The 23,027-nt window shown below is 43.2% G+C and overlaps 1 long non-coding RNA gene across 8 annotated transcripts in view; it reads left to right on the top strand.

The window, feature by feature from the left end:
• Positions 1–23,027, top strand: part of LOC118542381 (uncharacterized) — an 88,702-nt gene that overhangs the window by 25,422 nt on the left and 40,253 nt on the right. For 3 of the 8 annotated variants that reach the window (XR_013449557.1, XR_004920562.2, XR_004920555.2), the window contains one exon: positions 2,415–2,576. The exons of 3 other annotated variants lie outside the window; for them this stretch is intronic. This is a non-coding gene — a long non-coding RNA (uncharacterized LOC118542381). Of the gene's footprint in view, positions 1–2,414; positions 2,577–13,381; positions 13,515–23,027 lie in introns of all 8 variants that reach the window. 2 more of the 8 variants (XR_013449555.1, XR_013449560.1) reach the window with 2 other exon arrangements.

Raw genomic sequence — 23,027 nt, 5'->3', positions numbered from 1 at the left:
AAAAGGGTTTATGAGGTTCCAGACACAAAGTCTGAGCAGATGTTGTACCAAGTGGTAGACTTTATGAGGAAGCCAAATGTTTGTCCTACTTGAGTCAAGATTTCTTGATGGCTGTAGTTATCTAGAAATGGTAGGTGCTGCTCTGATGGAGATGGGAAGCAGAATCAGCATCTACCTGGTAGGAACACAGTAAAAGGGATTCCTTTTTTTTTTTTTTTTTTTTAGTAAAGGGGATTCCTATACCGGTTGGGGGTTGGGGAGAGCGAGGGGAGAGGGTGGGCATTTACACTGACCTGTGAGTTTCCTTCCAATCTAGAGAACCTATGATCCTAGTAATTAGTTTTTCCCCTTTGAATTTTCATTGGATAATTATGCTAATTGCACATAATGTTTCTACTAAGTGAGGTATAATTTCAAGTTGAACGGTATTTTTTATCTTTAGCATCAGTGCATGAGATGCAGAGTTTGCCTTGGACCTGGGCCCGTACTTTGTTTGAAATTGTTACTTTTATGAGGACAAAGCAAGACGGACACATTTCTTTTTGAGTTAGGTTATAGATAATGTGCACACTGGCCCACGAACTGGCACTGTTAAGTACCAATACCCATGGCCTCACAAACGTTGTTGGACTTGCCACACTGAGGCTGAGTATCAACTGTGCAGAGCCACCTTCTTTTACTTGATATTCTGTGCCCAATAGGATAGCAACAACCTCATATGGATTAGGGTATCAAGAAGAAAAGGATGAATCCAACCATTTAAAAGGACTTGTTAAATTCATTTCCAAATGAGATATTTCTAGTGGCTCCAGTATTCATGGCAAACACTATCTCTTGTCTGAAGTCTCTGGAAGCTTCTTGGGCATTGTTCTCAATCCCATTGCTGTTCCTTAGTAAAAAGAAGGGATGGACTTTATATAGACACACTTTGGGCATGCTCTTTCCCCTCCTCTTGGCAACCCATCCTTCCACTACCTGGTGTCGTCTTAACTATCCAGTCTGTACTGAGGGACCCGGCTCCCTTCTCATGATCATTGCTGGTGGGATCATGAGTGTTCATCTGACCAATCAGATTCCCTCCTCAGGGAATTTGGAATTGCGACAAGGAGCAGGTAATCAGTTTTGTGGATGTCTGGTCATAGAAAGAACATGGGTCACCACCACCTACCCTGAATGGAGAGAAGCCAAAAGGAAAGATCATGTGGCCAAGGAGAGGCTGAGGCCTTGCCCGCTGCATCAGCCACACTAGCTGGCTCCAGCCCAGCTTCCCCCAAGACCCCTGGACATTTACTAGCCTCCTATTCTGTGCTGCACTCAGAGTCCATTCTATAACTCCTTCCCCACTTTAAGCTGGTTTGCACAGGTATTTGTCATTTATAGCAACCTGAGAGAGAGCCCATCCTCAGAAGGGCCCAACAGAAAGCTAATATGAATTTTAAAAAGAACTTCATTGCTTTTTGCAAATATAAAATTATAAATGCTTATTATAAAAAAATAGAAAAGTTTTATCTTCGAATGTGGAAATTCCCACAATACTCCTAAGAGATGACTGATCCCAGTATTTTGGAGGCAAGAGCAAGGAGCGTGAGCAGACACAAACCAGCAAGCACCCATCTTTATTGGGCCCTGACGAGACACACATTGTTTCAAGAACTTCACTTGCGTTAACTCTTAGGGTCCCTCCTACGAGGCTGGGGTGGGGGTCTAGTCCTACCCGTGTGCTAAAGATGAGGAAATTTAGTATTAGAGAGGTCAAGTAGAAGGAGTGGGGAGCAGAATTTGAACCCCAGCAGCTGGGCTTCAGGGCCCTTACCCACCAGACTATATAGCCTCTCGTTTTATTACTGTTGCTGCTTATTTTTGTTGTCTGTTGCTGTGTAACAAATTACCATAAACTTCAGGACTTAGGGAAACACACATTTATCATCTCGAAGGTTCTTCAGGTCAGGAGTCCAGGTGTAGCTTGCTAGGCCCTTCACTCAGGGTATCGAAAGTCCATAACAAAGGTGTCGTGTGGGGCTCCCCTGAGACTGGGCTGAGGATGGACCCACTTCCAAGTGCACGTGGTCGTTGGCAGTCCTTGTGAGTGCTTGGACTGAGGAAGGCCTCAGATCCTTCCTGGCCTTTGGCCAGAGGCTTCCCTCAGTTCCTTGCTGTGTGGGCTTCTCCATGGCAGCTGGCTTCATCAGAGCCAGCGAGAGAGAGAGAGTCTGCCAGTCTGGAAATTCCTATCTGTCACAAAGGGACATCCTATCACTCTTGCCATATTCTGCTGGCTGTAAGCAGGTCCCCAGGCTAGTCTGCATTCAAAAGGGCTAGCCTACATTCAATTATACAACTGAATTGGTATTTGTATACAATTATACAAATATCAATTATTAATATTTCATCTTTAACTTTTATATTTTTCACAGCTTTCTGGTAATGGTTGGATTGGAGCAGTTGGCTCAGGTTAAGGCCAAAATGGAAGCTTGAATTGGAGTAGCGAGGCTCAGAGCAGGGCAGGACTGGCCTGATGCCCCACTCCCTGATGCAAGAGGAAGAGGAGCTGGACAGAGAGAGAGAGAGAAAGAAGGGTATGTCTGCTCACCTCTCCTTGCCCCTCTCCTACTGGTTTCCCACCTGGGGACAAGAAGCCCAGGGAAGGGCCCGAGACGTAGCCTGAGAGATGGGATGAGCACCTGCCATACCTGGGAGCAGGCAGCTCAAGATCCAGGAGGCCTTGGATTCTTTCCCCACTTTCCTGTTCTTTAGGAAACATGGCACAGGGGATGGCCACCTGTCCTGGGGAGGCATGAGTCAGGGACGAGTCGGGGATGGAGACAGAGATGGGAGGTGTTTGCTGCAGGACTCCTCCCTGCACGTGTAGAGGGGAGAGGCGGAAGAGAGGTAAGGTTCTCCCTGACCTGGATCCCACAGAGCGTCTTACACCTTGCTTTTGTCTGTAAGCCATACATTTGGGCATCTTTCTATGTCAAAACACTGGAATCTGATTTATGCTTTTTCTGTGTCTGCTCAGTATTCCACTGTGTGGGTGGCCTGATGGAACCTGCTCTCTAGATCTTTGGAGGCTCACCCAACTCCATTTGAAGATTGTCATTTCTGGGGGCCCCTCAGGGTGCTATATCATTGTTGCAGTGTGTGCTCTAAATATAAGCCTCCTCCAAGTAGTCATTCTGAGTTTGGTGCACGTGTATCCTCCAAGGACTCTCACAGCCAAATGGGGCCTCTGAGGCCTTCCATTAACAGGGAGGCTGCTGGAGTGTCTCTGTGGAGGTCCTGGGGCCATTGAAGAAAACACAGCCAAGCCTCTGCCACTCCTCAGAGGGCTGAGGAACTCTGCATTTGAAAAGGCTAGTGTGTGAAACCCAGGTTGACATCCCTGCATTAGCTCATCTTGCACCAAGTGAAAGGAGGTGTTATTTCCTTTCAAGCAGCTTCACCTTTAGCCCCCCTGCACTTGCTTCCCTTCCATGTTCCGCGCGCTCTTTCACTAGGCACACTACAATTAGTGATGTCTGTTTCATGAGTGCCACTCCAATAACAGGCTGCAGATAGGCTCTCATTTCCTCTTTGCTTTGTTCAGAGTTTTCATAAATAACCTGTTCCCTCATTTATCTTTTCTTCCCTACAAAATCCAAAATCATCTAATGGGACTTGTGCATACTGCTCAGCTGCCTTTTGCTGCTCTTCTCTTGTTTCTTTCAAGTAGCTGTAGTGTTAGCTTCATTATTTGCAATAGTTAGTCGTTATTTACTGAGGTTTTACTGTGCACCAGGCCCTGTGCCTAATGCTGTGCAGGAGAAAGCTCTGTGAAGCCTCACTACAGACAGCCCTGTGAGATGATTTTGTCATCCCTGGTTGATAGAGGAGGAGACCAAGACACAGAGAGAGGACGTCATGCAAGGACACCTTGCTAGAAAGTGGCTGGATGAAGCTACACCAGCTTAGGAAACCAAACTCTGAAGCCCTCTACTATGCAGAATTATTGCCCTAACTCCTCTGCGGGTTTACAGTGGGTCCCTCTAAGAACAAGGTTATTCAGCTTCTCAGGAGGACAAGGAGAAATAGGAGAGCCTCCAGGGAAGGTCCTGGAAAGTGATTAAGAGGACAAGAATAGCACTGGTGAGAAGGCTCAGAGGAATAAGAGTAATTTAATCTGGAGAAATAAATTCTAGGACCTAATTAATGGCATTCCACTGATGTCTTCATGAGAATCAATTAAAATATTTCAAAATAGGAGCCAGTCTGCTAGTTTTATTATACAATGTCAGAGGAATGATTTAACTATTATTTTATTTAATGAATTCAACAAATATATAGTAAGCAGCCACCATGGCTCGGATGCATAGTAAGCAAGACAGGCAAGGACCCTCCTCTGGTAGGACTTAGAGTTTGTTGGCAGGGATGGGGAGGCAGGGAAGAGGGACAGACTGTAAACTAGGAAACCATACAGAAACAGGATCATGCTAGTCAATGATAAATGCTGTGAAGACGTCAAGGCAGGATGATGGGAAGCAAGTGTTAGAGGCAGGCTTCTCTGCATGGGGTGAGGGGTTGGCATTTGAACTGAGACTGTGTATGAGCCAATGGGGATGGAGTGGTCTGGGCAGAGGGGCCTTGGGGCAGGAATGAGTTTTGCAGATACAAGGGACAAAAAGCAGGAGGGTGACGCTGGTGGTGGAGAGTGGTGGGCAATGGGCTGAGAGAGCCCATGGGCTGAGGAGTCATGTGTGTGACGGAATGGACCATAGGAGATCAGAGTGAGAGGTGTCGGTGAGGGCTGCCATGGCGGCTTGGAGTAGATGGGAGGTGGGTCAGGTAGAGAGAAATGGACCTTTACATCTCTCTTGGGTTCATATGACAGGTAATCATGGCGGATGAGATGTGGGGGTGGGGGTGGAGATGAGAGGAAGAGAAGACTCAAGAACAGCCATGAGAGTTTTAGAAAGAAGAATCAATTATTTATTTTGCTCTCATTTTACTGGGAGAAGGAGGTTTTGAGGGTACCTTGCTTGGCAGTTTTAAGCTGATACTCCTGGGCCATCAATTCTGGGTAACATTTTGGATCTCAGTTTACTTTCCAGGGAGAAGGTCCACACCTCTCCTCTGTTTCTTGGAAGGGAAAGCCTCCCACTCCCCACGTCCCAACAACGAGAAGGTTGAGTCTGATACAGGCCAAGCTCGCCATACCCAACCTCATTTTGCAATCAGGGAAACTGAGCCTTCGCGACTAGTTTGCAACCTTCACACCACATCTAGCTCTTGGCAGAGTCTTGGGTCTCCTGACTCCTCAGCCAGGCCTCTCTCCACTGTTTGAGCTGTCTCATGGCACAGGGAAGCAGAGGTTTGAACAAACAATTCCATCCCTCTGAACCTGGACAAAAATGACAGTCCTTGCTATCATTAGGGGTCAGTTCTCAGAATTAGTGGCCTCAGCCCCAGCCATGTCAGTGCCTTCTCTCTGGCCAACCAGGTAAAAGTTTAAACAGATCTGTTTCTAAGAAATGTCCTCAATATTCAAGTGTCTATAAAATGCATAAGATACAGGTGTGACTGGGACTGAAATTGAGCAGCAGTGAGGTATGTGTGCCGATCTATTTCGGGGTGCAAATCACCAAGGTTTGGGGCCCGTGGGAGGAGGGTAAGCTCCTCTGGGAAGTGTTCCCTCAGTGGTTTTTCAGTAAGCCCTGAATTATAGTCTATCAGGATCTTGAACAGAAACCTCCATGGTGGTAATATTGCTATGCACCTTTCAAAAGCAGGAGGTAGGGCGCCTGGGTGGCTCAGTTGGTTGAGCGGCTGCCTTCGGCTCAGGTCATGATCCTGGAGTCCCGGGATCGAGTCCCGCATCGGGCTCCCTGCTCAGCAGGGAGTCTGCTTCTCCCTCTGACCCTCCCCCCTCTCATGTGCTCTCTCTCTCTCTTTCAAATAAATAAATAAAATCTTTAAAAAAAAAAAAAAAAAAAAAAAAAAAAGCAGGAGGTAGAGTGTTGGGAGTAACCCGAGGTGAAATGAATACGTGTTTCTTTTCTGTTTAGGCTTTGCATACATCAGGCACAATTTTATGGGTCAGTCTCTGAAGGTCAGCTAAAGAAAACAGAAGAGAAAAAAGAAATTCCTTTAAAAAGCTTGGAACCATAATGTTTCTAAAAGTGTGGATTGATAAAATAGTCTTCCTCCCAGAAATCTACCCCCCCAAAAAAAGGAACTTTATAATGATGTTTTATGCAGCCTGGTGAAAAAATGCACAAAATGATGAAAGCATTGCAATTATAATTCCCCCTACCCAGAAGCTTAATGCAACATGGCAAGAATTTAGATGTATCTACAGCCACGTTTCCTGTGGAATCCTAACTGCTTCAAGACCCGAGGCCAATGTTTATGGTATGGTATACTTTTAGCCAAACTGAAACTGATTAGATTTCTAGAACAGAGAAATATCTTCTCAACCAAACTTACTCCACCAGAATTTTTAGATGTATTTTTTTTTTTTTTCTGTCGAGGCAGGTAGTTTGTCTCAAAGAGGCCTCTGCTTAAAAAAAAAATACACATTATTTGGGAAATGCTGTGATGGGCAAGGATGCATTACATTATCAGGTTGGTTGGTTGACTGAGTGGTTGGCAAAGATCTGAGGGAATGAGCCATACAACAGATATGTTTTGATACGTTAAAGAAGGGAAGAAAAACCCTGAGGTTGGAGGGCTACCCAGGGGTGGGGAGCTTCTGCAGTGAGCAGAGCTGGAGTGGTTATTGCTATGACTGGAAACCAAGCTAGTCTCCTGGTCTAGCCCTATTGGGACTGGTCAAAGTGTTGTCTTTGCAAACAGCTTAGTTTCCTTTGAAATGACATGGAAGCTTGGAGTTAGGCAGGTTGCTTAAGGCTTCAGGCATGGTGTTTACCATTCCAGGAGTGTGGGTTTGGGTCTAACGTGCTTGAATGGAAACAGTCATATCTCCTGCTAGGTGGCAGTCTACCAGGCATGGGCTGGCAGAGCACTTGGAATTTGGTCACCTCCCCAAATGGGGCCACTTCCTCCCAGGAAAAGGTTGCTATCCTCATTTGGGTGCTGGAGAGAAGCTAGTCTATCTCCACTTCTCCGTTTTTAGCTTAGCTCGCCGAGGTGTAGAACTGTGATACTGTGTCAGCAAAATACATTCTGGGAGTAAAATATTTACTACACGAAGGCCAATTCACCTCTAAAAAGGGATGGTTTCTCTTAGTCTCAGAGCTTGTACAGTTGAGTTTTAGTGCTCCAGCCACAAAATGTTGAGAAACCATATTATACCCTAGGACCCTCAGATGACTATCAGTCACGCCTAGAAAACTCTAGGTATCACTGGTGTTGCAATGATAATGAAAAGAGAACAGGAATCTAATGCTTGTTGAATGTTTACTCTGGACGGATAAGTAAACCGTGGCTCAGAGAGCTTAATGGTTCATTCAATCCAGAAACAGATGGAACTAGGGTTTGAACTCAGATCCATCTGGCTGTAAAACCAACCACATTTCCGCTATCCTGTGCTTGATAAGAGCAAACAGCAGCGAGCTGGTAGCTATGGTGGCAGCAGGACCAGAAGATGTTCCAGAGGATTTATAAGAAATACAGTCCTGACCAGTCTGAGCATTGCATTCCACCCCCCCCCCGCCCCCGCAATGGTGATTGGTTTGGAAATGGGCATTTGAGCCGAGCAGTGCCCTTGGGGAAGGCTCTTTTCTGCTAGATTTGAAGTTGTGATTAGTGCACAAGCTGCTGAGGGCTACCACATGAGGAGAGAGCGGTTATAGAGATCGGAGCCACGAGACAGGGAGCCTGAGGCTGGGTGGTCTGCTGGCACTGCCCAAGCCCTGGGTCCAATCACACTTGACCTTCCCAGGATGTATCAGTTGCTCAGCCAATCGATTATCTCCCTCTTTTGATTATGTCATTTGTTGGGGGAGACGGTTTGCCACTTGTCACCAAAAGAATACTGACTCATATAGGCAGTCAGGATGAGGAAGGACTGAATGAAAACAAAATAAAAGCAACTACAGCTTCAATGGCATGCTTGCTATCATATGTCCTGTGGTAGTCAATTTTTTATGTCATCAATCTTTACCCACTCAATTTTAGAATGAATGAATGAATAAGTGGTCATGCGGGCCAGAGACACGGGGAGAGTGAACTAAGATTCAGCCAAAACACAAGAGCAATTGATGAGAGGTCTTAGGGTTACAATACCACCTGAGCTAGAGCTATACACATTGTTTTCCATATAATGTTTGAAAACGTGATGCAGTAGAACAAATGATTATAACTTTAACTTACATAATGAGTATATATCACAATGCAGGTTGTGCAGATAAACGCATTACCTGTAAATTATTTGTCTGTCAGCCATGGTCCAGCTTGAATTCTTCCTGAATGCTGAGGCTCAATTACCATTGCAGGAGTGATTGTACCATATTCGCTAGGCTTGGTTTGGAAGCTTTACTAATTGTGAAAGAAGAGGGGAAAAAGTGTGTCGACTTCATAAGGCGACAATAATATGAAGATTTCAATAAGTATTTTCAGTATTGAATTTTCCTTGGTTCATTTTCAAATTCATAGTAATTATTATACTCCCGTACTCAGCCAAATTCAGAATGAATGAATGAATAGAAAATTTGCATCATTTAGGACTGAAAACTCAACTCAAATTGGTTGAACTATAAGAGAGTAATAGCCCTAAAAACCTGAGAAGTCTGGAAGACCAGATGTGAGGTCAGTGTTGATTTGGATAGTAAGATGAAGTCCTTCATGACCCATTTCCCCCAATTCCTCGGATTTTCCCCAGGGAGTAGCATCTCCATCTGCAGGCTTCACACAGCAGAACTGGCAGGCCAGTTTCCCTTGGGCACCAGCAAAATAGCCACAGAACACCTCACCAAAGAAGATATATAGATGGTCAATAAGCATATGGCAAGATGCACCATGTGTCACTCTTGGTGTCATAAGTCATCAGGGAAATGCGAATTAGAACAACAATGAGATCCCACTACACACCTATTAGAATGGCCAAAATTTGGAACACTGACAACATCAAATCCTGGAGAAGATGTGGAGCAACAGGAACTCTCAGTCATTGCTGGCAAGATCCAAAATGGTCCAAGCCATTTTGGAATATAGTTTGACAGTGTCTTACAAAACTAAACATACTCTTATCACACAATCCAGCAATGACGCTTCTTGGTATCTACCCAAAGAAGTTGAAAACTTGTGTCCACATGAAAACCTGCACACAGATGTTTATAAGAGATTTATTCATAATTCCCAAGACTTGAAAACAACCAAGATGTCTATCAGTAGGTGAATGGATAAACTGTGGTATATTCAGACAGTGGGAATATTATTTGGCTCCAAAAAGAAGTGCTATCAAGCCACAAAAAGACATGGAGGAAACTTGAATGCATCTTACTAAGTGAAAGAAGCCAATGTGAAAACTGTATGATTCTAACTCTAGGACATTCTGGAAAAGCCAAAACTATGGTGACAATAACAAGATTAGTGGTTGCTGGGGGTCTGTGGGGAGTGAGAGATGATAGGAGAGATACAGAGGATTTTTAGGGCAGTGAAACCATTCTGTATGATACAGTACTCTGAATGATGTAATAGTAGATACATGTCATTATACATGTGTCCAAACCCATGGGATGGATAATACCAAGAGTGACCTGTAATGTCAACTATGGACTTTATTTGGTAATGATGTGTCAGTGTAGGTTCATTGTTCATAACGGATGTACTGCTCTGGTGTGGGATGTTGATAGTGGGGGAAGCTGAGTATGTATGGGGCCAGGGGTATAGGGGAAATCTCTATCTCTTCTCAATTTTGCTGAGAACCTAAAACTGTTCTTAAAAAAACAGTCTTGAAAAAAAAAAGCTGCAGTGTCCAGGCTGAGTGAGAGGGTCTCTTGCATTAGCTTAGGCAGAGGGGGAGGAGTCTTTTCTTTGCCAGAAGGACTCAGCACTGCTTCCTCCTGTGTTCTAGTGGCCAGTCACTGGAGCCAGAGGGTCAGGAGTACTGGCTGGCCCAAGCCAGTCTGGGCTCACACACTGATGGGCTTTCTGTGTCCTCTAAATCACATGGCTGGCTCCAGAATCAAAGCTCCTAACCACACACTGAGGGTTGCAGGAGGGGAGGTGGGTGGGGGGATGGGGTAACTTGGTGATGGGCACTAAGGAGGGCATGTGGTGTGATGAGCACTGGGTGTTATATGCAACTGATGAATCATAGAGCTCTACCTCTGAAACTAATAATACACTATATGTTAATTAATTGAATTTAAATAAAAATTTAAAAATAATAAGAAAATAATTAAAAAAAATAAATCACATAGCTGGGCTCAGAGGAGCGTGGTTTCCCAAAGGAAATGTGGGAAGACTATTCCCAGGAAGAGGGTGAATGAATGAAGGGTCACAGATAACAGATGGCCTCTATAAATGAGAAGTTTATTTTCTGAATATCCCTGTTTCTCAAAGTTCTATAGCCTTTCTCTGAAGAGTCCTTTGTTTAATTTTGGCACATTGAGCTGGTTTCTAAGGGATGTAGACAATCTAAACAGATATTATTGAAAGAAAGAAAGGTAAAGAAAGAAAGACTATTGGTAATATCGTACTAGTTGTAAGATGAAATCCCCATGTTTCAGTGGCTTAACGCCACAGAAGGGAGTCCTTCCTCCTCTAAAGGGGACGGATTGGAAGGTGATGTCTCACACTCTGATTCAGAGACCCCAGTTTTTCTGTCTTGTGCCTCAGTCAAAGGCCTCAGAATTCTTCACTTCCAGAGAGTAGATGGGAAAAAGAGTGGAGTAGTCTTGAGGAGGTTTTGACACACATCACTTCTGCTCACATTCTCTTGGGCAGAACTCAGTCACGAGGCCGCGCCCTACCTGCAGGGGCGACTGGGAGATGTAGTCCAGCTGAGTGCTGGCGATGGGGGGGCGGAGCTAGAAGGAAGGAAAAGAAGCAAGGCAATGAAAGAAATCCCATTCACCTCGTGCATTTACCGGTACAGAGAATCTTTCATCTAAGTTAAAATGTCTTCCTAGAACAGAAGGTGAGAATCGTTGCAGATGATATGGCACAAGCATGTTAATAATCATTTTAAAACTTTTAAAAGTTGATCTGTAGGGAACTGACATGCACAAGGGGCAATGTCTCGGAGTTCAATTAAGAATAATTTGACTTGAAATCTAGGACATGGTGAAGCCGAAAATATATGGGGAGCATTGAATGCCATGATATCTTTATTTTTGAGACAACTTGTTCTGAGGTATAATTTACATATGATAAGATGCTGGCATTTTAGGTGTAGAGTTTGATGGGTTTCAATAATCCTATTGCATCTTCGATGTGGGAAATGGACAGGGAAGTAGGCCCATACTACCTCTCTACAAAGGCAGTGTGTAGGGAATGTCTGGAAACATCTGTAAAACAATTTCTCTTTCTTTGAGTTAATTAATAGTGAAAAAGGAATTTTGTCCAAAAAATTAGATTGTTGCTTCAGTTTGTTTAACCAGGACAGATATGACTTCAGCCTTTGAGTAGCAAGAATATGAATATAAGTAACAGGTTCCTGATAAAGCACGTGAGCCACATATGATGAACCACAGAGCCTGGCCTTTGGCATCAGATCGACCTGGGGTTGGGTTCTGGCTCAGCGACTTTCAACCTAGGTTGATCTTGGGTATTTTATTTTATTTTATTCAAAAAAAATTTCTTTAAAGATTTTATTTATTTATTTGTCAGAGAGATAGAGAGCACAAGCAGGGGGAGCGGCAGGCAGAGGGAGAAGCAGACTCCCCACTGAGCAGGGAGCCCGATGCGGGGCTCGATCCCAGGACACTGAGATCATGACCTGAGCGGAAGGCAGCCGCTTAACCATCTGAGCCGCCCAGGCGTCCCTGATCTTGGGTATTTTAAACCTCAGGTTTCTCTTCTGTGAAATAGGACTGAAACTAGCACCTACTTGATAGGGTTGGTTTGAAGCTTAAAAGAAATAATGCATGAAAGCATTTGGTACAATGTCTGGAACACAGTGAGTGCTCAATTTGCATTAGCGCTATTATTAATTATTTATCACCCATGAGAAGATACCCATTCTTGGAGAACCTCTGATTTTATACATTACATGCTACTGGAAGGCTCCTGAAGAAATCATGTTTAACTTGACTTTCTGCATCTTTTTTTATTCACCATCCCATTATTTTTTATCAGATATTCTGAATTCCCCCTGGAAGCAAGAACCATAGTAACAAGCTTTCAGCTTCATTTTGCTTCTGAGATGATCATTAATGGAGTTATTTTGATACTCTTCTTTTTTTACAAGACAGCCTTAAGCTGTAACTACAAATGCCTTTTCAAAACTCCCCGATTTATTTTTCTGTTCAGCTGAACTCTTGTTTCTTTGTCTTCGTATGTTTTTGATGAATGGATGATGTTTTCTTTAGATGTTCTCAACCATCCTGGGCACATTAAAATCACCCGATGGCTCTCATCAAGTGAGAGACAAGAAGGGGAAATCCAAGAAAAAGACAGCACAGGCTCGGCTTCCTGGGACATACAAGCACCTGCTAAGGGACTAGTGTTAGGAAATTTACAAAGTCAGCCTCTGATTATAAAGATTCTTCCTTAAGGAGAAAAGGAAAAAAAGCAAAAGCAAAAAAACACATTTACTTCAAAGAACTCCTGTCTGATTGAGTGAAGAAAAAGTAGCCTCATTGCTTTGATCCTTTCACTGAGAGAAACAACATGAAAAGAAAAGAGAAAACAAGGCTCAAAATATGGGCTTTTGTTGAGAGCATCATTAGGAGTGTTTATTGGCTGCAGCAAACACACATCACAGCTCTGGAACATTCGGGAGGGCTTTGCTAGCTTCTGCCAGGAAGGCCAGGCAGTTGATTCTGGGCCACATTCTTTTTTCAAGTGACGGAGCAGGGACTGTAAGTCTCAAACCCCCCTGACCTTCGGTGAGTTCAGGCTTTAGAAATAAACTTGGATTTTTTTTTTTTTAAGGCTTTGGTTTGTTTACCTTTGGTAAACACTGTCTGATTCTTTTTTCCCCTTGAAGAAAAAAGCTCTTCACAAAGCTGATGAAAAGGCTTTTTGCACATCAGCTTCTTCAAAACAACATTGTGATGAGTTAAGTGCAAACAAATCAGGATCAGATGAATTGCATTTTCCCTTTAAAATACAGAGCCGAACAGATTTAAGGTGGCGGAGAAGTGTTTTGCAAAAGTGCTCTTCAAACACAGAATACTGAGTGGCAGTCAATAAACTCAGTATGGACAGAATTTGCCTTCCTCCTCTTCCGGGACGTTATTTCTCAGCTGGTGTGCATGGCCTCGGTCCTTCACAGGTGAACCGTCAGATCCTGATGCATGCATGAAGTTAATTTGTTCTAACAATGAGGAAATTCCCAGCATATCAACTGAGCGATGGAATACAAAGCTGAGTGCACATGTCTACTGCCTGCTACGAGGAGGTAAAAGGTACAGTTTAATCACAAATGGCACCAAACAAAGATGGTGTAATATGGGGTATGTGTGAGATTTTTGTCTCACGAACATATTTAAGGGTGTGGTCGGAGCCGGAAACAATTCTACCCGAACAGCTCTGCTGTAGATGCCATGAAGGCTGAGTGAAGCTCACGGTTTCCTGTAGAACTGGGTGCCCACTGCCTAGCATGGGGTTAGCCTGACAACAAATCAGGGCCAGTCAAGTGGACACATAAAATTAACCATCCCAGTGGCCAAGAGACAAGGCTCTGTCGAGAGGCCTGCTCTCAAACTAGGCTAGAAAACCAAAAGACTAAGAACCTTTGTTTTGAGCGGGACTGAGCCCTGTCTTTTCTACAGTCTTCTCCTGTGATGGGGTATTTTCTTGTTCTGCCTCCCTCCTGGCCTGGAAGCTCCCTGAGGGCAAAGTGTTTGTCTCCCCAGAGTGACTGGTGCATGACACGTGACACAAAGTAATTGGGAACCCATGAAAGAATCCGACCTGTCATCATCTTCATCACCTTCACTATCATCTTTTTCTTCTCCTTCATTGACTTCATTTTGTGTCAAGACAGCGTTGTGCTGACTTCTAAGTACTTGCATGTGCACGGTCCTATTGATGGTGCGTATTTGCGCTCTGTCTGATATGGTTGGCATTTAGGGACTGGTCTGCACTGGCCCCTCTTTTCTAGCATTGGCCACTGGTTCTGTTGGTTATCTAGGTACATCTTTAGGCATGGGTAGCTTAGGTGTCATGAGGAAATATGTCTCAGGAAAGAAAAGCTAATGTTCATTAGTTAAATTGCTTAGCAAAAATAAATGATTCAAACAATCTCTAATAAAAATGGGACTAGAGCTCCATTGTGTCTGGTTGGAATATTCTGCTTTGACCCTCTTGTGGCCAGCACTTTCAGTGGAGAATGCCCCAGTTCTTAAATATCACATTAATCCCTTCTTGCCCTTAACAAGGTAACAAAGAACTATGCGTATAAAGACGGTGAGAGCAGCTTTCCTGTCCCCTGACGTCAGTTCAAGGAAAGATATCTTTTGCCACACTGGGTCTTGCCTTTGAAAAGTGCCACAAATGCCTTCATTTCATCCTTTCTGATTCTTTCCTGGTTTTCGGAGCTCCCGTCTTTCTTCTTTTTCTCTCTGGTTACTTCTGTCAAAAGCATGAAGTGGAGATTCATGGAACCTTAGAGCTAACTCTTTTGATTTCAGATAACTTTTGTGGATAAAGTTGGGGAGAATAAATTCAAGTAACTCAACCGCTTACTCCAAGAGGGAGATCTGCTTTGAGCCTGGTCTGAAATGAACAATGTTTGGGGCCCTTTTAAAAATTTAATTAAATTGGGGCACCTGGGTGGCTCAGTCAGTTCAGCGTCTGACTTTGGCTCAGGTCATGATCCCGGGGTCCTGGGATCGAGTCCCGCATCAGGCTCCCTGCTCAGGGGAGAACCTGCCTCTCCCTCTCCCTCTGCTTGTGCTGCTTCTGGGTCAAATAAAATCTTTAAAAAATTTTTTAAATTAAATTAATTGTTTTTATTTTTTTATTTGTGGACCTTTTAAAGGAAGAATTATCCTAGAACCACACCCTTACCACCACCCAAGTGTGGACTTTTACTATTTGTATTATAACATTACTTAAGCATATATTGCAGAAAAGCAGGTAGATACTTCATATGTTGGTAGTTCTTATAAAACTGTAAAAGAAAAAAAATGAATTTATAGGTCACATTAAAACCAAACAATAAAAACAGTAAAATTCAAATTGACAACATTAATGTTAAAGAGGATGTGGTTTTTCTGGAACGAAATCCTTGCTCAAAACAAGATGCTGACCACCCTGGCTTCTTGAGAGCTTCTTTGGCACGAGTGCGATGCTCAGTGTTTTGTCCATTCCGGTTCTTTACTCCCTAGCCCTTGACAAAGTACTACCGTCGGGTGCCAAGAGAAATGGGAACACTGATGGAAACTTGGGTTGTGGCATTGACTTGCATAGGTTGGCCATCCAAGTTATGCAGAATATGCTAATATTGACTGATTTTTTTTTTTATCATCAACATGAAAACCCCAAATTAAAAACTCCCCTTTAGAAAGTTCACGGCTACCCATAAAGTCATCCCAGTAACCCAGTAAATACGGGGCTAAGGCTTATAATGAAAAGGTTTTGATTATAACACCATGACCTTTAAGCATTTCTAGGATGATTTTGTACTTTTATATGGAGTTCATTGAGTTTACTTATGGTTTACCAAATGGGGAATGAGTGTCTCAACAGGAGCATGAAAGGCCTTTGAATGAATTCAAAGTCTCTTTTCCTTTTTTTTCCTTCTGTACAAATTGTTGGAGAGAACAATTTATTCTCCCCAACTTTATGCACAAAAGTTATCTGAAAGCATGCATGGTTATGCTGTGGTAACAAACAACCTGCAAAGCACAGTGGCTTAACTTTACAAAGTGCATTTCTCCAGTGCCGGTTGGGAGGAGGCCTCTGCTCATGGTGGTCACTTAAGGACTCACAGTGATGGAGCTTTGACCTTGACATGTGCTTCCAGCACCTCCCTGGCTATGGAAGGGGGTGTAATGACCTGGGTTTGGCTCTCTAAACTTCTACTTAGAAGTGACACACATCACTTGTATACACAAACCACTGGCCACGGGAAGTCATACAACCATCCTATTTCAAAGAAGTGAAGTCCTACCACATGCTCATAGAGGGGAGAACCAGAATATTTGTGTCCCACGCTAGGGCCTGCTACCTCTTCCTTTATTATCTCTCACTTATTACAGAGGCAGGACCTACAGGGGGAGATACCGCCTCTGATGTATCTGTTAGGTTGTCTGGCTTTGTTAATCTACAAATGACCCTGCCATTTTAGAGAGTAAATGAGTAATGCAAAATAAGATCAATTTATTACTTTTGGGGGTAAAAAAGGAAGAAGCGTATAGGTGAGCAAAGATTGAACAAAAAATACAAATTTTATGTTTATTTATTTATTTTTAAGATTTTATTTATTTATTTGACAGAGAGACACAGCGAGAAAGGGAACACAAGCAGGGGGAGTGGGAGAGGGAGAAGCAGGCTTCCTGCGGAGCAGGGAGCCTGATGCGGGGCTCAATCCCAGGACCCTGGGATCATGACCTGAGCCGAAGGCAGATGCTTAATGACTGAGCCACCCAGGCACCCCAAAATTTTATGTTTAAAGGTAATTAATAAAAATGATACCATTTTCCTTCCTGCAATAAAACTTCAATGAGTCTGATTGCAGGAAGGTTGGCTTTGGAATTTTAATCCTATAGTAGATCCTATAGTAGAGCAAACAGGGCCCTCCAACCCATAAGGGGTACATGAACCATTTAGGGGGTATTTGGTAATTATTGCTTTGGTAACTGTAGTTATGGAGAAAGAAAAACTCCATGAGTATTTCATATTTTCACTTTTTAATTTTATTTTTAAGTGGCAGTGGAGATCAAGGATAATTATGCATGTAGTTTGTATTTAAATAAAGCATGTGAATGGAAATATCACTTAATTTTCCTCTCAGAAATCAGTTTTCAATCTCAATGTTGGAATGTGCCATTAAAAGTACCTCATGCTATGATAATTAAGTATTATGTTTTTCAAAGATGCTAAATGATATCTCCTGAGGGTCTCACAATTTGCAAGTGTCTCTATTTTATATAATGGGACTTGAAAATGAGCAAGAATAACTATTTTATAAATTGAGGATTTAGAACGAACATTGGACACACTTATGCTCTCAAGATATTCTATTCTATTACGTGACCAATGAAAAATCCGTAACTGTAGGGATATTGTACAGAAATACTAGAAATGTTCATCTTTTCCAATAGATTATGTTAGATATGCTACTTCTTAGTTTTCTTTTGGCCATTATATTGAACAAATTAAAAAGCCTCTTTTGTGACAGGGAGTGTAAAGATGGAAATGTATACAGATGGAAAACACACCTATTGCCTTTGATGTCTAATTACAACAAGTAAAGTATATTCATTGTAGGAAAGTCAGGAAGTACTAAAGAACATAAAGAACCAAACTCAACCAAACCTTACTCTAGTAATAATCCCCACCTAGGAGCAAGCTTTTAACATTGTACTTTTCTTGCCAGTCTTTCCTTAAGTGTGTGTGTACGTGTGTGTGTGTGCGCATGCACATGGTGCTTAACTCAGTTGGCATCATGTAGAAGGAATTTTATTTTCTGCATTTTTCATTTGATATCAGAATATTTGGGGGCAGTGGTGGTAAGGAATGTACCAGATCCTGTTCCTAAAGTTTTTCTCAGAATTAGGTACTCTTTACCCAAATTCCAGAACAGTATTCTACTTGGGATAAAGGTAACAGTCCTTATGCACAAGGAAGTATCCAGTGTGATGCTTTCAGAAGCAGGTGTCAGAAAACCTGGCTCAAATTGGCTTGAACAAAAAAGAAATTTATTATCTTGCATTATAAGAAGCCCAGAGGTAAATCAGGGTTGCTTGATTTAGCGACATAACAATATGGTCAAGGACCAAGTTTCTTCCCATCTGTTCTCTTTGCTGTCCAACTATTGGCTTCATCCCATGGCTGACAGCACCAATTAGGTCAACAGGCTTCCTTTTTTATGCCTAGAGGGAGAGAAAGGCCTCTCCCCATCATGGGGTGAACTTCCTCCCATCCTTTAGGGGTTTGATTGGTCTAGTGTAAGTTACATTCCTATTCTGGTCCCTCTGCAGTGCTTAAACCTGGGATCTGGAAGGATTGAATTAGACCTATTGGAACACATCCCTGGAGCTGAGGGTGGTGTCCTCTTCTCCTGCATTACATAAGCTGTATGGAGGAAGTTGAATACCTAAACAAAATTGGAATTCTATTGAGAAAGTTGGGTTAGATGCTGGATAGGCATCCAACGTTGTCCAGCAAAAAAGCCCCTTACAGTGTTACTCCTACCTACCCAAACCTTCTAGTTTCACTTCGTACTATGTTCTCCCCACTCTTTCTTGATTCCGGGTTCTATTGATGTGGTCATATTCTCCACCTTAGGGCCTTTGCACAAGCTGTCTCTATTCTTGGGCTGTTCTTCCCTCCTCTCCTCTTCTTTTCTTAGTTAAATCCTACTCATTTTTCAAATGTCAGCTCAGTTTCCATTTACTTCAACTGGGTGAAATCCCTGCTTTTCTTTCTAGCATGTGTTAGTGTCAGTCTTTAGTGAATAGAGTCTTTTTTAAAAAAGATTTTATTTATTTGTCAGAGAGAGAGAGAGAGCACAAGCAGGGGGAGAGGGAGAATATAGTCAAGATACAGGATTTCTTGTGGTTAGTATTTTTCTGTTTCATTCAATGCAGAAGTATAGATGCTGCGTTCAGAAATTAAAGAGGGGTGCTTGGGTGGCTCAGTCGGTTAAACATCTGACTCTTGATTTTGGCTCAGGTCATGATCTCAGGGTTGTGAGATCGAGCCCTGCATTGGGCTCTCAAGGAGTCTGCTTGACTCTCTCCCTCTCCCACTGCCCCTCCCCCAGCTCGCTTGTAGGGAAGCAGACTCCCCACTGAGCAGACTCCCCTGATGTGGGACTGGATCCCAGGACCCTGGGATCATGACCTGAGCTGAAGACAGACACTTAACTGACTGAACCACCCAGGTGTCCCAATAGAGTCTTTTTTAAAAATATCATGTGCCCCCTCTCCTCCCCTCCCCCGACTAACTCTGGGCTCCCCTGGGCAGAGATTACCTCATCATCATTTTTATTTTCTGTGCCTAATACAGTGCTTATAATGTGTAAAGTATAAATAAATAATTTCTAAAAAGAAAATGAGTGACTGAAGCTCATTTTAAACAAAGGTTAGGTGCCCGTGTATCAGGATGAAATATAATGTTCAAAGTATAAAGTAAGTGTTTATCCTGTTTCCTTCAAGTATCTTCTCATAGAGTAATAGACATGATATTTTACAGCTGACACCACTAGAGGTACCCAGAACGTGGAGGCAGGGAAAGGAGAGGATGTGGTAATTGCTTGCGATACCATGTGATTAAATGAAACTTATCCCGCTATTCTGGCAGCTCTCACGGGGACAGAAGAAAACCCCATTCCCCCTTTCTCTTTCTTACTTTGTCACCTGATGAAGGTGGATCTCTTTTTTGTTCCTGTGAGGAAAGAGAAAGTCAGGGATATAGATTTTGATGAGGAATGAGAATATAGTCAAGATACAGGATTTCTTGTGGGTAGTATTTTTCTGTTTCATTCAATGCAGAAGTATAGATGCTGCGTTCAGAAATTAAAGAGGGGTGCTTGGGTGGCTCAGTCGGTAAGCATCTGACTCTTGATTTTGGCTCAGGTCATGATCTCAGGGTTGTGAGATCGAGCCCTGCATTGGGCTCTCGAGTCTGCTTGAGATTCTCTCTCTCCCTCTCCCACTGCCCCTCCCCCAGCACACTTGTACCTGTGTGCGCTCTCTCAAATAAATAAATAAATAAAATATTTTAAAAAAGAGTTTCTGTGCTTTGAACCTTTAATATATGTGAAGAGTATTTCTTAAAATACTAGTAACTCCCTAGGTTTTAAAGAATTAGTATCAAACTTCTATCAGTAAAAATACTAATACAAATGGTCATGGGGGTAATATATGAAAGAACTTCATTTTGTACAGAAGAGCCATTCATCAATATTTTTCCTATATAGTTAAACACTCTTTGTTTATATTATTTTAATGTCTGCCTACTATCTTATTTCTGGACATGCCATATCAAACTTTAATTGTTGGGACATTTCATTCCCCTCCCCATCTCTTGCTATAATAAGAAATGCTCAGATGACCATGTCACGCCTAAATCTCAGCATAAATCCACATTCCAGGTTATGTCCTCCAGTTTCCCAGAAATAGTGTTACTGGGATCTCCACTTTTAACATCCACTTTGAAAGCCTTCTGTGAATTCGATATTCTAAAACTGTGCTGGTTTACCGCAGTTCTGAAATTGGAGAAGAAAAAGCAGAGGAGATGAGGTGTCTAGCTCAGGGCACGGCACTGATTCACTGGCGATACTCAACACGGGGGACTCAGCAGATATGCCAGAGGCTGGGGCATCGGGACCCAGCCAGATACGCAGATTGTCAGCGAGATGGCTGCATCCAGAAAGATGGGGAAATTTCTCACCCAGACTCAAGTGTGTGAGAACCCTGAGGGAAACCCAGGTGGAGTCTGTGTCAGCAGCTCACCTTTAAATATTGGACTTGGGATGTGATCAATCAGCAAGCCACGAGGGAGGAAGTATAAATAAAACATGTCCCTCGCAAAGAGGGCAAAGCTGCAATTTGCCAAGTGCACTGTAATTGCTTCTGGTTAATTATCTCAGTGGTGAGCTGGGAGCACCAAAGGCACACATTTACATCCACATTGTGGATAAAAATAATGCCACTCCTTGGATAATTCTGATTTTGTTGTTGAGATGTGGACAATGCATACCCAGTTCCCTTGGACGTCAAGAGACAGAGAGTGATTTCATATGCTCTACTTTTTGGGCCGTCAATTTTTATCATCATTGTAATTACTTATAATCATTTTAGTAATATAGTTATTAATAACAAGTCCTAATAATTACAATAATCCTTACCAAACTGTAGTTGCTAGGCTATACATTTCAGGCATGAGTTTACTAAATGTTCCCAACAACCCTCTGAGGGAGGATTATTTTCTTAATGTTTAGACTTGGGAACTGAGGCTTTGAGAGGTTGAGTGACTTGCTCAAGGTCACACAGCTGACATTAAATCCCAGTTGTTGGGACGCCTGGGTGGCTCAGCCAGTTAAGTGTCTACTTTTGGCTCAGGTCATGATCCTGGGGTCCTGGGATCGAGCCCCTGCATCAGGCTCCCTGCTCAGCAGGGAGTCTGCTTCTCCCTCTGCCCCTCACCCTGCTCATGTTCTCTCTCAAATAAATAAATAAAATCTTTTTTAAAAATACCAGTTGTTATGCTAGGATCTAGAAAACTTTCTCTTACCCACTTAGCAGACGTCTTGGTGCCCCACCTAGACCTCCTGGGACCCCTTTGAGCATTCGGTGCACCCATCCCTCAGTGCTAGAGGTGTTGCTGTTAACAGCTCACACCTGAAACCCTTTTGGGAGTATTGCCCTTCAGAGACTAGAGCCACTTGGCCTGGAAGTACCTGGTAATAATGACACCTACCCTGGAAGAGCCTGTAGCTAATAACTAGCTGGAGCAGAAGCATTAAAGCCCAGCAACCTTGTTTAAGGTGACTCAAGTCCTGTGATACAGTTTTGCTCTAGAGCTCTCTGCAGAATCAGGCTATGGCTAGACATTACCATCACCTGAACTACATTCTTGCTTAATTTCTCCTCCTTCCTATCCTGTCTCCCCTCCCTGCCATACAGCTTCTCCTGACATCATGCCCTTAATAAATGCCTTTTAAACAAATCCCCTCTCGGGTTTTTGCTTCTAGGGAACCTGACCAGAGACAGCCCACTATGCTAAGTGTGTAGATTTGCTGAAGGAATTCTTCCCAGGGAAGCGGTATCACCACGCCTTGTCTGCATGACCTTGTGTAAGTCCCTGACATTACAGGGCCTCACATCCCTTCTCTGCGATATGAGAAGAATAGACTGGATGGTCCCCAGAGCCTCTTCTAGTCTTGAGAGCCCCGACATTTCCACCTTCTAAAAATCCATTTGTCTGTAGATAGCTTTATGGCTATGCCCAAAGAGGGACATTTGGTTTGGCAGTTTGCCCCTGGTGGGATGACTCCCAGAGCATGTGAGCTTACTTTTCTCCACTTCTCTCCATCCCCACCACAGGGGACTCCTGAAGAGAGTGGAGCCCACTAGGTCTTTGTGTGTGTGACCCTGAAGGCTGGAGAATTCTGTAAAATCTGAAATATCTTTAGGAGGAAACGGTATTCCTAGGGTTAGGCAACAAGGTCAACATCCCCCCAGGGCAGGCAAGTTACTGATTGGGGTGGGGTCAGGGTTGCGCATTCCATGCCTGGAATGGGTAAGGTGAGCACAATGGATGGATGGTTGGATTTATCAAGATGGAGGTCACTGGTGTCTTTGACAAGAGTAGATTCAATGGAGTGAGTTAAATAGAGAACGCCAGGAGGTGAGGAAGTGGAATAGGTCAGATAGGAAGGGGACAGGACATCCATGGAAGGAGGAAGGCAGTGTAGTGATCTAACTAACAAGGTTGGTGGACCAGATGGAGTAATGACCGGGTCCCACTCTTCTAAATGCTCTTCTAAACAGGCATAAGTTGAGGGTGAGAAAAGGTAGAAAGTGGAATGATTTAAGGGGAAAGGACTTAACAAGATTTGCCTAGTTGTGGCCTCAAATGTCCAATTGGGGTTCTGAGGTTGAGTGGTGTATGGACTCCTGTAGGGTGTCGGTGTGCATGGGAGGGTCATAATTGGAACTTGTAGGGAAAACAGTTCAGTTATTAGTTATAGGCTGATGCTTCCCAGTCTACCTGTAATCCAAACACATCTCCTAAGCCCAGAG

Source organism: Halichoerus grypus, chromosome 1, assembly GCF_964656455.1.
Source record: "Halichoerus grypus chromosome 1, mHalGry1.hap1.1, whole genome shotgun sequence".
In the NCBI taxonomy this organism is placed as follows: Eukaryota; Metazoa; Chordata; class Mammalia; order Carnivora; family Phocidae; genus Halichoerus; species Halichoerus grypus.
This window is presented reverse-complemented; position numbering and strand designations above follow the sequence as displayed.